Consider the following 13,676-nt stretch of genomic DNA (forward strand, 5'->3'; position numbering starts at 1 on the left):
ATGTCCCCAGTCACTGAGCAACCATGGGACTTATTCCTGTAATTCCTGAGAGACTGAGGCAGAAAGATTATAGTGAACTTGAGGCTTTTGTGGGCTGGTGACTTTCAAGTCACTAGCTCTGGGTTACAGAGTGGAACCCTGTCTCAAAACAAAAGTCAAAAGCAACCTATTGTGTTATACAGCTAATGTACACAGCAACAGCAACAACAAAAGACACCTCTAAATGCAAGGCAATTTAAATAATTGAACAGCCAACATTGTATAATATGAACATATATATGAGCAATACAAGTTTGGGGACACGGGAATTTACTCACAAAGACTTACAAATACACAGTCAGATGTGCTGTCTTCCTGGGGTTTTCTATAAAAACCTAAGCCTTCTTTACCACCTTTATGGCCACTGTGACTTACAGAAGTCTATTTTTAAAACACATTTATTCATTATTAGTTGACAGTTTGTACATATATGTGTTGAATTTTGATCATTTTTACCCCTATCACCAGGTATCATTCCCCATATCCTTTGCCTACTGAAAGCTTTATTCTTTAGGAAATCAAGAGGCCCCTCCAACTTCCATACTCTGTGTGTGTGTGTGTGTGTGTGTGTGTGTGTGTGTGTAAAATGCACTGAGTTTAAATAAGGTTGACCACCTGAACATAGGAGCACGGGTAGGTTATGCACTGGAGAAAAGGTGATGTGTCACTTGTTACGTTGCTGAAGCATGTGACACCTTCCCCGAGGGCCACTTTAGGCTGATGGTGACTGAAAGAAGGAGAGGTCTCAGGAGACCTTCTCCCCTCTGATAAAATATTGACAGGCTCTATCTTGTGTAGGTCTTACACAGGTAACCATAGCAACAGTGATTCCATGAATGTGTTGATTGTGTTATATCCAGATGACATTGTTTTGTAACAGTTTTATAACAGATAATGGTAAGTTCTAATTATAGATCAGTCTCTAGCTCATAATTTTTTTCATTCATCTCTTCTGCAATGTTTCCTGATCCTTAGTAGGAAGGAGTGATATAGATGTTCCATTTAAAACTATGTGCAGTTATTGATTTTTGGCACTTGGCCAGTTATCAGCTTCTGTACTAAATGTTGTTGTTGTTGTGGGGTGGGGAAAGCTTGTCTAACGAGGGCTGAGAGCTGAACTGTCTATGACTAATATTGATAAACATTGAGAAGGCATTTTAATACCATGCCCACTGAACAAAATAATAGTAGTCCATTTTCCTCTAGGGCCCATGACCTCCCCAGCCACAGGGTCTTGGAAAAAGGCTATAATAGCAGCTATGGACTCTTTCCTGTGGGGCAGGCTCAAAATCCATCATAAAGTCGCTGGTTACCCCATAACTACCATGCCATTGTTACACAAGTGGGCATATCTGCCCAGGCTGGTGATGACTGTAGCAAGAGGTAAGCTTGGTGATAACCTTTCCTCCAGCAACTTACGTAGCCCCTTCTACCACTATAGACATTGGCCAACATAGAGGAAGCTACCAAGTCAAGGAAAGCTTGATGTCTTCATGCCCTTTGACAAAAATATATGGTATCTTATGAGTGCTGGGGGGGCATCCAAGAGCAACAGCAATGGCTTATATTGTTTTGAGACCTCTGGGACCAACCTGACCAACAACTCATAAAGAAATTGGACTTTTAATAACCCAAGGTTTCTGGAGGGTGAATTATCTTCATATCCAGGGCACCTCTAGTAAACCCTCTTTCTAAAATAATAGTGTATTTATTCTTTAAATTCCTCCCTGGTTTCTTCTTCCTCTTGCTCATCATACTTTTTTCCTATCTTAAACAGGGTCTCAGAATGTGGTCCCCTGCTGGCCTGGAACTCTGTATCCCAGACTAGCCTCAAACTTATAGAAATCACCCTGCTACTACCCCCCCCCCCGTGTTGAGATTAATGGTGTGTACCACATCACTAACACACCCCACCATTTACACAATGTATTTGGATTCTATTCATCTAGTATTATCTCTTTCCAGTTGTCTTTAGTGCCTTGTCCCCCTCCTAACTTCAGGTCCTCCATGTATTGGGGGGCAAACTCCTTTTAAAACTTATATGCAATCTGTGTTTTAAAAACTGTTTGTTTTGTGTGTATTTATTCCACATAGATGTGGCTGCCCACAGAGGCAGAAGAAAGCGTTGGAACCCCTTGGAGCTGAGATTACATGTGATTGTAAATGACCTGATGTGGGTAATGGTACCCAGATCTGGGTCCTCAAGGACACTAGCAAGCACTCTTAGCCTCTGAGCCACATTCTTCTCGAGCCCCTTTTATTATGTTTTTTGAACAGTTTATAAAACAGTGTGTTTCTTTGTGTTAGTTATCCCTCACTTCTGCCCTCCTGCACCATCCCTCATACCTGAGTCTTTCCCTCCATCTCCCCCTCCCCCTCCCACACTATCCCTAGTCTTCTGGTAGTTGTCTCTTGAGACTTTTCTCCTCCACCCTCTAGTGGCTGTTCTCTAGCGTCCTGCCTTCTACAGCTATCCGAAATCAAACACGGGATCTGGATTTCTGAGGCTAGGACGCACACCTGAGAGAAAGTGCGGCAGTGGTCTTTCTGGTTCTCGGTTTGCACATGTCTGTTTTAAATTGGGAAATTATAAACAAGTTTAGTGTTTTGGTGTTTTCTCAAAAGAGAGAGCATACAGATAAAGGCGGGACAGTAAGTCCCAGGCCTGATTTCCCTTCTGCCAATAAACCTGAACTTAATTGCCACTTGACATTTGGCAAACAAAAGTCAAAGTTTAAATATTTTAAATGTTATTTATTCATTAGTATGGTGTGTGAGAGAATGCTGAGTGTGTTGTGGGCATGTGTACCACAGTGTACCTATGGAGATCAGAGAACAATCTTATGGAGCCGATTCTCTCCTATCTCTATGTGAGTTCTGTGACTCGAACTCATGATGACAGGCTTGTGCAGCAAACACCTTTACCTAACGAAGCATCTTGTTGGTCCCTAAATTTAAATCTTCTCTACTCCTTTGCTTCCTGGATAAAAAGTTGGATCATCTGTAATATGATTCCTCTTTAAAAGAAAAACAACAAAGAAACGTAAACTATGCTCTCCTTGCTGCTTAGGTCAAAGCAAGACATGTGTGCTCTATATAAACTAACCCCTTGTCCATTCACGTCTGCAAAGAGCCTCATAGACATAAAGCATTTGGGACACACTCTCTAGTGAAACAACATCACTGAAAGACTCAAACAATTATCAAAGAAATGCCTTCATATTTACATCCAAAATGCAAGAGCAACCTTGGAGATGAGCACCCAGGCCGCTTGCCCTGGTGTTGAAATAACTCCTGGAGTGGGGAGGCATTTCCAACAGGAAGAGGTAATCGTGTCTGTAATGTTTGTTTCTGTGCCCTGTGTTGCTTGTCTACATGACAAGAGAGACAAAATAAAATGCACAGGCTTTGAAGTGGGCAGCATGGCCATGTGTCCCCAGACACTGACTTCAGATGATCGCCCATGTGTCCGCCAGGTGTGGAGAGATTCCTAGTGACCCAGAGCAGCCAGGGGATTGCAGGATCTTGGGCACACTCCTTCATTTCCTTCACATTAGAGGGAAGTAGCTGACCACACAGTGATTCCAGAGAAGGAATCACATTTGATCCCCTGTCATAAAGGCATGTTGTAGTAGACTGAACCCTTACTGAAAATCTATCACAACGATTCATACAGCAGCTACATTGACAACCAGAGCAACCCACTATGTAGTTTGTAGAGTGGATTTTCCTTCAAGGAGTGCTGATGGTTGTTTCTTAGTAATCTAGAAAACCTAGTCTGAATATCTGTTAGGCTTCCAGTCTTCTTGGGAAGGGAGGAAGAAAGGAAGAAGAAAGGAAGGAAGGAAGGGAGGGAGAAAGGGAGGGAGGGAGGAAGGAAGTAAGGAAGGAAGGAAGGAAGGAAAGAGGAAAGTAGGAGATAAATATAAGGACAGGAGTAAAAACAATAAAGGGGAAAGGGGGGCTCATGTGCTTTTAAACAGGGATTTGTGTTGATTTCAAAGACTGGCAACTTCTCTAAGTGGTACCAAAGTTTTAGCTTTTTTTTTTTTTTTTTTTTTTTTTTTTTTTTTTTTTTTGGCAGTTACTGACATGTCAATTCCACAATTCCAATCTAAGGAAAAGAATCTTGTCACTGTGAGGACAACTTTCAAAGCAAGAATTGTATTTCCACTCTGGCCATTTAATATGGACACTAAGTTGCCCAGATAGAGCTAGGAATTTGAGGATCAAGATCAAACAAAATGATAGTCACTCACTTTTTCCATGTCCAGTGTTGGCCTGGTTGTCTCAGTCTCCCTCTGCTCTCGAGCAAAGCATCCCTGAGTGCACAGAGAAGTACATCCTCCCTCTTCTTCGAGTCCCTGTGTGCCTAGCACACGCTAAGCTGAATCAGAACTAAAGTTCTGTGAGTTTAGACAGCTGCTTTCTGGCTTGTTTTATCCATCACCAAGGGAACCATGCTGGTGTTCACCCAAACCTTGGTTGCCAGTGGCAGTTCATGTATTTGACTGCAAAGTGCCCCCAGTCCAGGTGAGAATCAGCGCACATCTGGACGGCTGCCATGGTCTCTCTGCTGTCCTGCCCATGGCTACCATGCTGTCTCATTAACCCTTGAGCAAACATCTAGGATCAGTGCTAAACTCTACACTTCTTCTGCCTAAAACTCCTAGCTCTTGCCAGGTTTTCATATTACCCAGTTTGATCATTTGTCTTATGTTCATGCATTTTACCTCATGTGAGATCTGTGGAGGGACAATAGCCATTTCTAGTTCGCTGCCTTTCTGGAGGCATCAAAATTACAGAGTTGTTTTTGTTCTCCTTTGGGTGACAACCACACAAACACTAAGAAGATTCCACTGTTTTCACCCTGCTCTGGTTTCTACTTTTTTAGCTGAAACTCCCTGGAAAGCTAAGCATTGTGGTTCTGGTTCAACAGGCATTTGACCCATCCCTATAAACTAGTAAAAAAGAGCATAGTCCTCCAAGCTGTGGCATCTTCTCTCTCTGCTGTTAGGTCTGTTCATCCACAGTGTATCCTATTGTTTTTTGTTTGTTTGTCTGGTTGGTTTGTTTTGTTTTTGAAGAAAATATAAAACAGAGATATGGAGCTGTCTGGTCCTGAACTGACCTGACACTCACTGGAGTTTGAGGAAGTTGTAACAAGACCTCATCACCAATTAAACATTCTGGAAGCTGGCTTAGAACTGTGCAGCTATGCCTACACATAGGTTAACAATGTAGAGAGATGCCCAGAAGTGATGCCAGGGCCCATGCAACTTAAGGGAACCAACCCTATGGAATTAGAATCCTAAGAGCTGAGGGAACAGCTTAAACAAATACAACTAGAATGTCCTTAGTTCATATAACAGTGCCATGTGACATTTACTGGATATGGAGAGTTGTGTGCTAAACATAATCATTTAATAGCAGGTGATGAATGAAACAGACTTCTGTACAGAAAAGTGGGTTTTAAGTTCTGTCACCCTGGCACAATCTCTGTTTTATGACTGTGAAGGTGTTTCTTCTGTCCTTCCTAAAAGTCCAGCCCCTTTCTAGATGCTGGAACACTGTCGAATACAGAATGCATAAGCTTTCTATATTTTTGAACTAATGTTCTTTTTTTTTACAGTTTACTGAAGATGTTTTCCTAGTTAGACCTGTTTATTTAGGGGACCCTAAAAAAGATCCCTGATGGTGTTAGTACTTAATATTCAAAGGATTCATAGTTTAAAGGTTAAACATAATATTGTCCACCAGAAAGAATATGTCTTTCTGTTTGAATTTCTGATAATTCTAGTGTTTTAATAACATAGGAAAAATAGGGTAATTCTTGAAAATATGGGGAAACTAATATGAGAAGATAGAAATAACTTGTAAAATCTGATTTTTCCAGGTCCTAAAAAAGTGCTTTTTTGGTGTCCTCACTATAAACGGTGACACAATTTTTGGGGGGAAATTAATAGTGCACTGTTACCTTGGCTTTCTGGGACACTTTAAGGTTGCAGTGTAGAAAGAATTTCAGCTTTCTTACCCTTAGTGCAAAGAAAAACAACTGAATAAAATAACGAATAATCAGATAGGCTGTGAAAATGCTCAGTGACTAAAAGCACAGACTGCTCTTGTAGCGTACTCAAGTTCAATGCCCAGCTCCCACATGGCAGCTCCCCACTGTCTGTAACTCAAAGATCTGACACAATCACACAGACACATATACATACATACATACACACATACATACATACATACATACATACATACATACACATACATACATACATACATATATACATACATACATACATACAAGTAAAAAACCAATGCACATTAAATAAAAATAAATAAAAATTTCAAATAATCTATTTAATTTTATTTTATGTGCATAGTGTGAAGGTGTCAGACCCCTTGGAACTGGAGTCACCGACAGTTTTGAACTGTCACGGTGGGACTGAGCCCAGGTCCTTCAGAAAGCAGAAAGTGATCTTAACCACTGAGCCATCTCTCCAGCCCCTGTACATTAATTTTTTTAAGTAATTGGATATTTAGCATATTTTTATCAGATCTTTTAAACATTCTTGTTTTGGAACAAAGTCAAGGCTAAGACTCCTTGAGAGTGACTTTGATTGCAAATGCCTCTTCCTTTTCCAGCACTGAGGCCGGACTGAATACCTGATTGTGATGTATTGTGGAAGAAGAAACTATGGTACCAGTGTGCACATTCTAAAGCATACTTACAAGCCACAAGAGGCCTGGAGGACAGGTTGGGCTGTCTAGGGAGGTCCAGGTCTATAGGAGTAAGGTTGGAGAAACATCCAAGCATGTTTTTCAGATCTGGCTGAATTCTATAAGACCATGTGTAGTTTTATAGGTTGTTCCCAAAGCAGTGACATTCCATATTCTACCTTCTTCTCTGGGCTCTTATCTCTACCCATTTTTATACCATCTCTGTGCAGTATTTTCCCCAAATCAACTATATCAGAGTCAATGTTAGAACTTAAAAGGAAAAAGAAAAAAGATTCTCAGAGTATTCTCTGAATCAGAATTTCCTGGGCTGAGGCCCAAGAATCTGTATTTTTACAAAGCTTTCCAAATGATTTTGATAAGCAGCCAGCTTCTGAGCATCACTCATGTGGTGGAAAGAATTCGATTTGCACCTGGGCTAAACTACCAGCTACTTCAACAGCTTTGGACAAGTCAACTGCTGGGTCATCAAGAAAATAGGGGAAGTGATGCCCGAATAACACACTTTGGAACATTAAAAGGCCCTGCGTGTGTGATCTATGTCAATGTGACTTAAATTGGCTGAGTTAACTAACGCTTTGCTGATGACCCAGAAGCCTCCCAGAGGGTTTTTTTTCCCCTTCCTGGAAAAGGGGTTTAGCTTCTTCTTCCATGTTTAATTCCTTATGAAACTTGGCTTCTCCCTTCATCAGTCACCAAGGACATGCCCATAGGTAGATGAGTCACGAGCGCATTAAGCCATGTGTTCTAAAACCTTTCACTGCGAAAGAAACACTCAACAGTTAATGTGTATCGCTTCTCCATATCTCTTTCCAAATTGCTAGTGCAATTTCCATTTCTGGGAAATTACATAGACATGTCTGGATCCAGCTCTTTTATCTTTGCATTTCCAACTGCTCTGTTTTCCTTCTTTCTTCCCATCAAATTCTCATATTTTGACATTTTTAAGACCAACTCTTCCTTGATCTTTTCCTTCCTGTAATACAATGCATCCAAAAGAGCCTGTTCTCCTTGGTGCGCTTTCTCTCCAAACACAAAATGCTCTGAAGTTCAAATTATCTTCCTCTGAATGAGTTAACATCACAAAAGACTTGTGGTTTCATCCATCGTAAACAAGAGTGTTTTAAATGAACTCTGTTTCTTTTCTCACAAGAAACATAGAAAGGCTAGGGCAGAGTAAAGTGAAGTTTAAAAAAAAAAAAGACATGTATTAAACTAGTGATAAAAAATATTTATATTGTTTTAATGGGAAAATGTTTAAATTGTTTCATGTATGCAATGTATCAGGAACAAAAAAATATGTTGGCCTCTTGGAAAAAAATTGGTTTGCTCAGATGTGTGTTCACAAATTGTATCCAAAATACCCCCTTCTCTTAGGATGGATGGAGGAAGGTGCCCTGCACACAGAGTATCTGATCTCATGTCATATGAAAATGTTGCAGCTTTTGCTTGTGTACCTACTGATCTGAGCATATTAATGTAGTATTAGCTGCTGATGGCATTTTCTATCAAACATACCTATTGCCAAAATACTACATTCACACCTTCATTCCCCTCTTTTCCTTAACAAAAAATGCTGCAATGTGGTTTGAGTTGTGAATCATCTTTGATGAATCAACCGTGAAGACATATGTAAAAAGTGACTCGGGAAATTCTTCATGGCTTATTGGTAGTGGGTAAAATAGAATATTTGGGCAGCTCTTCATTTTCCTTCTGGCTTTTTTGTGGTCCCCTGTCAATCCCTAAGTTCATCTGATGTTACAAGAAAAATAATTAGTTTCCTCCCTGGGTATTATTGGCTAGTTGCGAAATAATTTGAGTTTTCTTGGCCAACTGGTCCATCTCAGTATGATAGATGATTTCTCGATCCAGAACTGGAAAAACACATCATTTACGTTGAAAAGATCCTAACATTTGGGATATTGTTAGCTAACTGCCCAGTCTGAAAGGCAATCAAAATAAAACCAAAGCATAATAAAAGATGGCAGAGATGCACCTTCATGTGCACAGTGTTCATGAATGCCATTGTGCACGTGGGGCAGGAGGCAATGATTCCTCCATCAAAACTAATGCACAGCTTGAGCTTGACTTATGTCTGCGCCAACACTGCTTGTTTCCTTTAGAGTAAGCCTCCCTGTTTTATCAGACAAGAAGACTGGAAAAATAATCTTTAAATTCCAAACCCCACCTTTCTCCTTAAAGTGGATTAATGGCTAACCTGAGATCAATACAACTGGGCAATGCACTGGCTCTTGACCAAAGAATCAAGTTATTAATAGTTTAGCTACCTCTACATGGAAAATGTAAATGATAGTTGCCAGTCAGGAATATGGAGGCAAACCAGAGCACCAAATAATGTGCATTTTCACAATACTCTGAAAGTGGAAAAGAGAAAATACTTTTCTGCAGTTGCTATGGCTGTTACCAGAAACCCTATCTGCAGACAATGGCTTTGTGGTGTCTTACACTGGTCTTAATGCTGTGATCAGGGCAGTGACACCAGCCACCACTTTCTGACCTGTAGGTTCCAGTGATGCCAGTGACCTCTAAGTGACTAAGCCCGGCCATGGATCTCTGTCTCATGCTTCACAACATCTTCAAATAATTCTGTAAAGCACCTAATGTCTCATAGTAAAGTCCTTTCACCCAGGAACATCCCAGAGTGAGAATTTGTTTCTTGCATGGAATTTACCTTCACATCAATTTCATGAGGTAGGTGTGCCTGTGCCACTTATTTTTCAGGCAAAAGAAGATTCCATGAGCTGAAAGTTCTCCACATATAAGTTACATAAGTTGTAAATCATAAAACTCAGGATCAGTGTAGCTCTAATTACAATTTTTGTGTCTCACTACTTCATTCGCCTATACTGATACAGGATTGAGTACAAGTAGACCATTGGGTATCTTCTTGCTCACCACCTTATGTGATCAGCTCTACAAAGTAAGAACCCCTGTTTTACACATTTTTTTTTTTCAGAATATTTTGCACTGGTTAGTTTTAGTCTCATTTTGGCATGACTTAGAGCCACTGGAGAAGAAGAAACCTTGAATGAGGAATTGCTCAGATTAGATTAGCCTGTGGCCATGTCTGTGAGAGGTTGTTTTGGTTGGTAATTAATGTGTGGCCCAGACCAATGCACGGGGTGGGGGGGTGTGTAAGAAGCCTAGCTGAGATGATCGGGAAGTAGCATTCCTCCATGGTTTCTCCTCCAATTCCTATTTATCTTCCCTCACTGATGAACCATGACCTGGAGGCATAAGTCAAATACTCCTCTTTCTCCCCAATTTGCTGTTGGCCATACTGCTTTATCGCAGCAATGGAAATCAAACGAGGACAGCCTCCCAGTCCCAGAACAGGGCTCAGTATATGTCCTTGATAATAACTACTTAATGAATATGTGACACGTGGCAAGGAAAATAGTGACAAAAGATGAAAACATCATATGATGCCCTGCTTGTGGGGTATTCCTATAGTGGCAAAGTGAATTTTGTCAATATGTTTTGTACTTCTTGGACCTTTAATGAGAGAGCAGCAACTCTTAAGAGATTTTCTTTGCAACATCTAAATGTTTATATGTTTGAAACTCCAAATTCCAGGACATTTTTCTACTAGAATTCTTACAACACCTCCTTTGATCCTGAACTTAAGAAGCCAAGGTGTAACATCCCCTCTAAAACAAACACACAAAACATGAAAAACCCTCTCGCCACCTTTCTCCACGGGTTCATCCGTCCTCATCAACAACTTAGCTTCCTTTCCTTTACTGTCTATGAAAATGTCGTGGTCCTAGTTTTCTCACTGGACTTTTGGGGAAAGAAATTTGCCTTGTGGCAACATCCTGACAACTAAGTTTAGATAAAGCCTCTTTTCTTCTTTAGAAAAATGAGATGAAGTCTTCAGAGAACAAGCCCGAACCAAGCAACACCCAAGCCGTGAGAAAACCCAGGCCTCCTGTGATTTCACACGTTACTTCCTAAAGATGTAGTTCTAGTTAGGTATATGTGGCTTCCAAAACAGCTAGGGAATAATGTCCCGGAACTACCTTTGTGGGGTGGTTGCCCACTCCCCTGACCTCTCTTTGCAATGCTCCTACAATTCTCCAATTAAGCCCATCACTGAGTGGTAAACTTTTCTGAGTCTATCTCTAGTCATTCCTAAGGCTGTTGTTATAGTGCTTGACACAAGTTAAAGGCTGACACATGCCCTACATGCTGCCCATTTGGCTATGGGGTATCCCATAGTCAGTGAGGTGCCAACTAATGGAAACCCATAGTGGCTTACTTCAGATCAGCCATCATGAAAAGCAGGATTGTTACCCTACTCAGCACGTACTCATGCACAGCTGTCCTTGAAATGCAGCACATGGAAGACTTTAAATGGACCTTTGCACTTCTACCTTAGTGATGTTATCTTAGGGCAGTGACTTTGGGAAAAGGCACTTGTCTCTGCTGGGCCACTCTCAGAAAAGCCTGAGAATCATGCGAATACCTTAAAGGTCATAGCAGTCCTATTTCTTTTTTATGGTGTGTGTGTGTGTGTGTGTGTGTGTGTGTGTGTGTGTGTGTATGTGTGTGTGTGCTCGCACACGCGCATCTGTGTGTCCATCCCTGCGTATTCAGATGCACATGTGAATTCCTGTGTGTAAGTATTGTGTATACATGTCTATGTGTGTGTGCACATTTGTGCTGGTGTGTGTGAGGCTGAAGGTCGATGTCTTTCTCCAGCCCTCATTTTCTGAGGCAGGGACTCTCAATGGTCCCAAAGCTCACTGACAGGCTAAAGTGGCCAGACAATGAATGTCAGTGATTAAAATGGCACTGGTCCGGCCTTGGGGTTACAGAGTCCCCCCACATCTGCTTTTGCATCAGAGCTGACGACCTTAACTCAGGTTCTCAGGCTTGTGCAGAGTGTGCTGCTTACTGATCGATGTAGCTCTGCAACTCAGACCTCAGATTTCATTTGTTTAGTTGGGTTTTGGTTTTGAGACAATGTCATTACTGACTCTCAGCTACCTGACCCACAAGCCCCAGGGAGCTGTATATATTCACCTTTATGGTGCTTGAATTGCAAGCATATCACCATTCTTGGTCTTTTAAATGTGGCTTTGGGAATTAAACTCATGTTTTCATGCTTCTGTGCAAGCAGTTTATCCACTGAGCTATGGAAGATCTCAGGCTAAAAAGAAAGACAAGACAGAGTCGATGGCTTCAAGGAGCTATAACCCTTGACTGGAGCAAATGCTGTATAGCAGTGAAGTACTGAGTGCTCAAAATAAGATGATAAAAAATCTAAGACATGGGTGAAAACATAGCAGGGGTTTCTACCTACTATTCTGAAGGAAAAAGATGCTGACAGGGAAAAGGCAAAAGTGGCTAGAATGCTGATCTGAAGTAAGACAGTGATTTTTAAAACCTCGGGTCTCAAAAAAAATTTGAAGCTTCTCTTGACCAGATTTCCCACCCCTTTCCAAACTCTCTGCCCTGTTGGTTTAAGACTCAGACCCTTGTTTCTCTCATAATTTTGCACATACACTGCCCTGACTAAAATATTCAACCATCCGTGTCTCTCCTGGCTTTGAGAATCTACTTTCTATCATTGTAACGAATACTTGAAGAAATAAGTTACGAAGAGAAAAGACCCACTGCTTGGACACTTTACCTGTTGACTGGGTATACTCATTGCCTTGCTGGTAGCAGCAAGTCATGGTGGGAGTAAATGGCAGAGTGTGACCCAGAAGCAAAAGAGAGGGGATAGAGAGTTTCCCTGAGGTCATATCCTCAATGAGTTCAAACTTTCCAGTTAAAGAGACCTTTGCCTATTAAAGACTGAGTCACTGCCCAATAACACTACACACAGAAACCAGGCTTTTAACACAGGCATTTGTCTAAAGCATCCTAAGCATTCTGCTTTCCTCTCTGATATATTTTCTGTGAGTAGGTTACAATGCTGCCATGTGCTTCTCTTTGTCTAGTTTGTTTGTCTGTTTTCTGTGATTGGATCTCACTCTACAGCCCAGACTGACCTGGAACTCCTAGCAGTCCTCCTGCCTCATCCTCCAAATGGGACTACCATGCCAAACTAAACTTCCCTTCTTCTGAGTCTTTTTTATACTTCAGATATTTTTTAAACCCATGACCTCCACATCTGATCAGCCTCTACACTGTGAGTGTCTGGGATCATAAATCATTATGTGTCCCTCATGGCACAGTCTTGACTCATGAAACACTTGGGTGAGTCATATCACCTTAGAGAGAAGTCCCAGTTACTCTCATTGTAGCAAACTGGGTGTCCAAGGCAAGCTTTTTCTGATGCCCGCGTCTTCTGTGATTGGAGTAATATGTTGCCTCACAGAGCAGAAACAAAACCCTGTGAGGCATCGTCTCAGGCTCTCCTCAGTTGTGTAAATGTACATTAAAAAGTATAAATGTACTGTCCTAGGATAATCTTAAAGTGTATAACACACCTACCTTTATTTTTTAAGATTAATTTATTTTAATTTTTGCTTTCTGTGTATGTGTGAATGCACATATCATCCATGCCTGGTTCCTGACCACACTGCTTCCGGTGACCTAAATCCATGTCCGGGGATCTATTACTAATCAGTGAGAATGAAAAGATAGGGCTGGGTTGGGGAGCTGGGATAAGATTGGCCAGGGTGTCATGGTCACTCCCATTCTGGGCATACTACATTCTACACAGAAGTAGGGAAAGGATCTGCGTCTAGAGTCTTATAATCACTTCACTATTACAGAAGTAAGACAACACAACAAAACGGACCTTCTGCCACCTAAGAATAGCATCTGTGCTAGCTGCTCTCCCCAGCGCTGTCAGCAGTCAGAGGGAGGAAAGCTGACCCACCGGATGGAGTAGCTGTTCCTTATCACTGTACAACCCA

The sequence above is a fragment of the Micromys minutus genome (genome assembly GCF_963924665.1).
Source record: "Micromys minutus genome assembly, chromosome: 17".
NCBI lineage: Eukaryota > Metazoa > Chordata > Mammalia > Rodentia > Muridae > Micromys > Micromys minutus.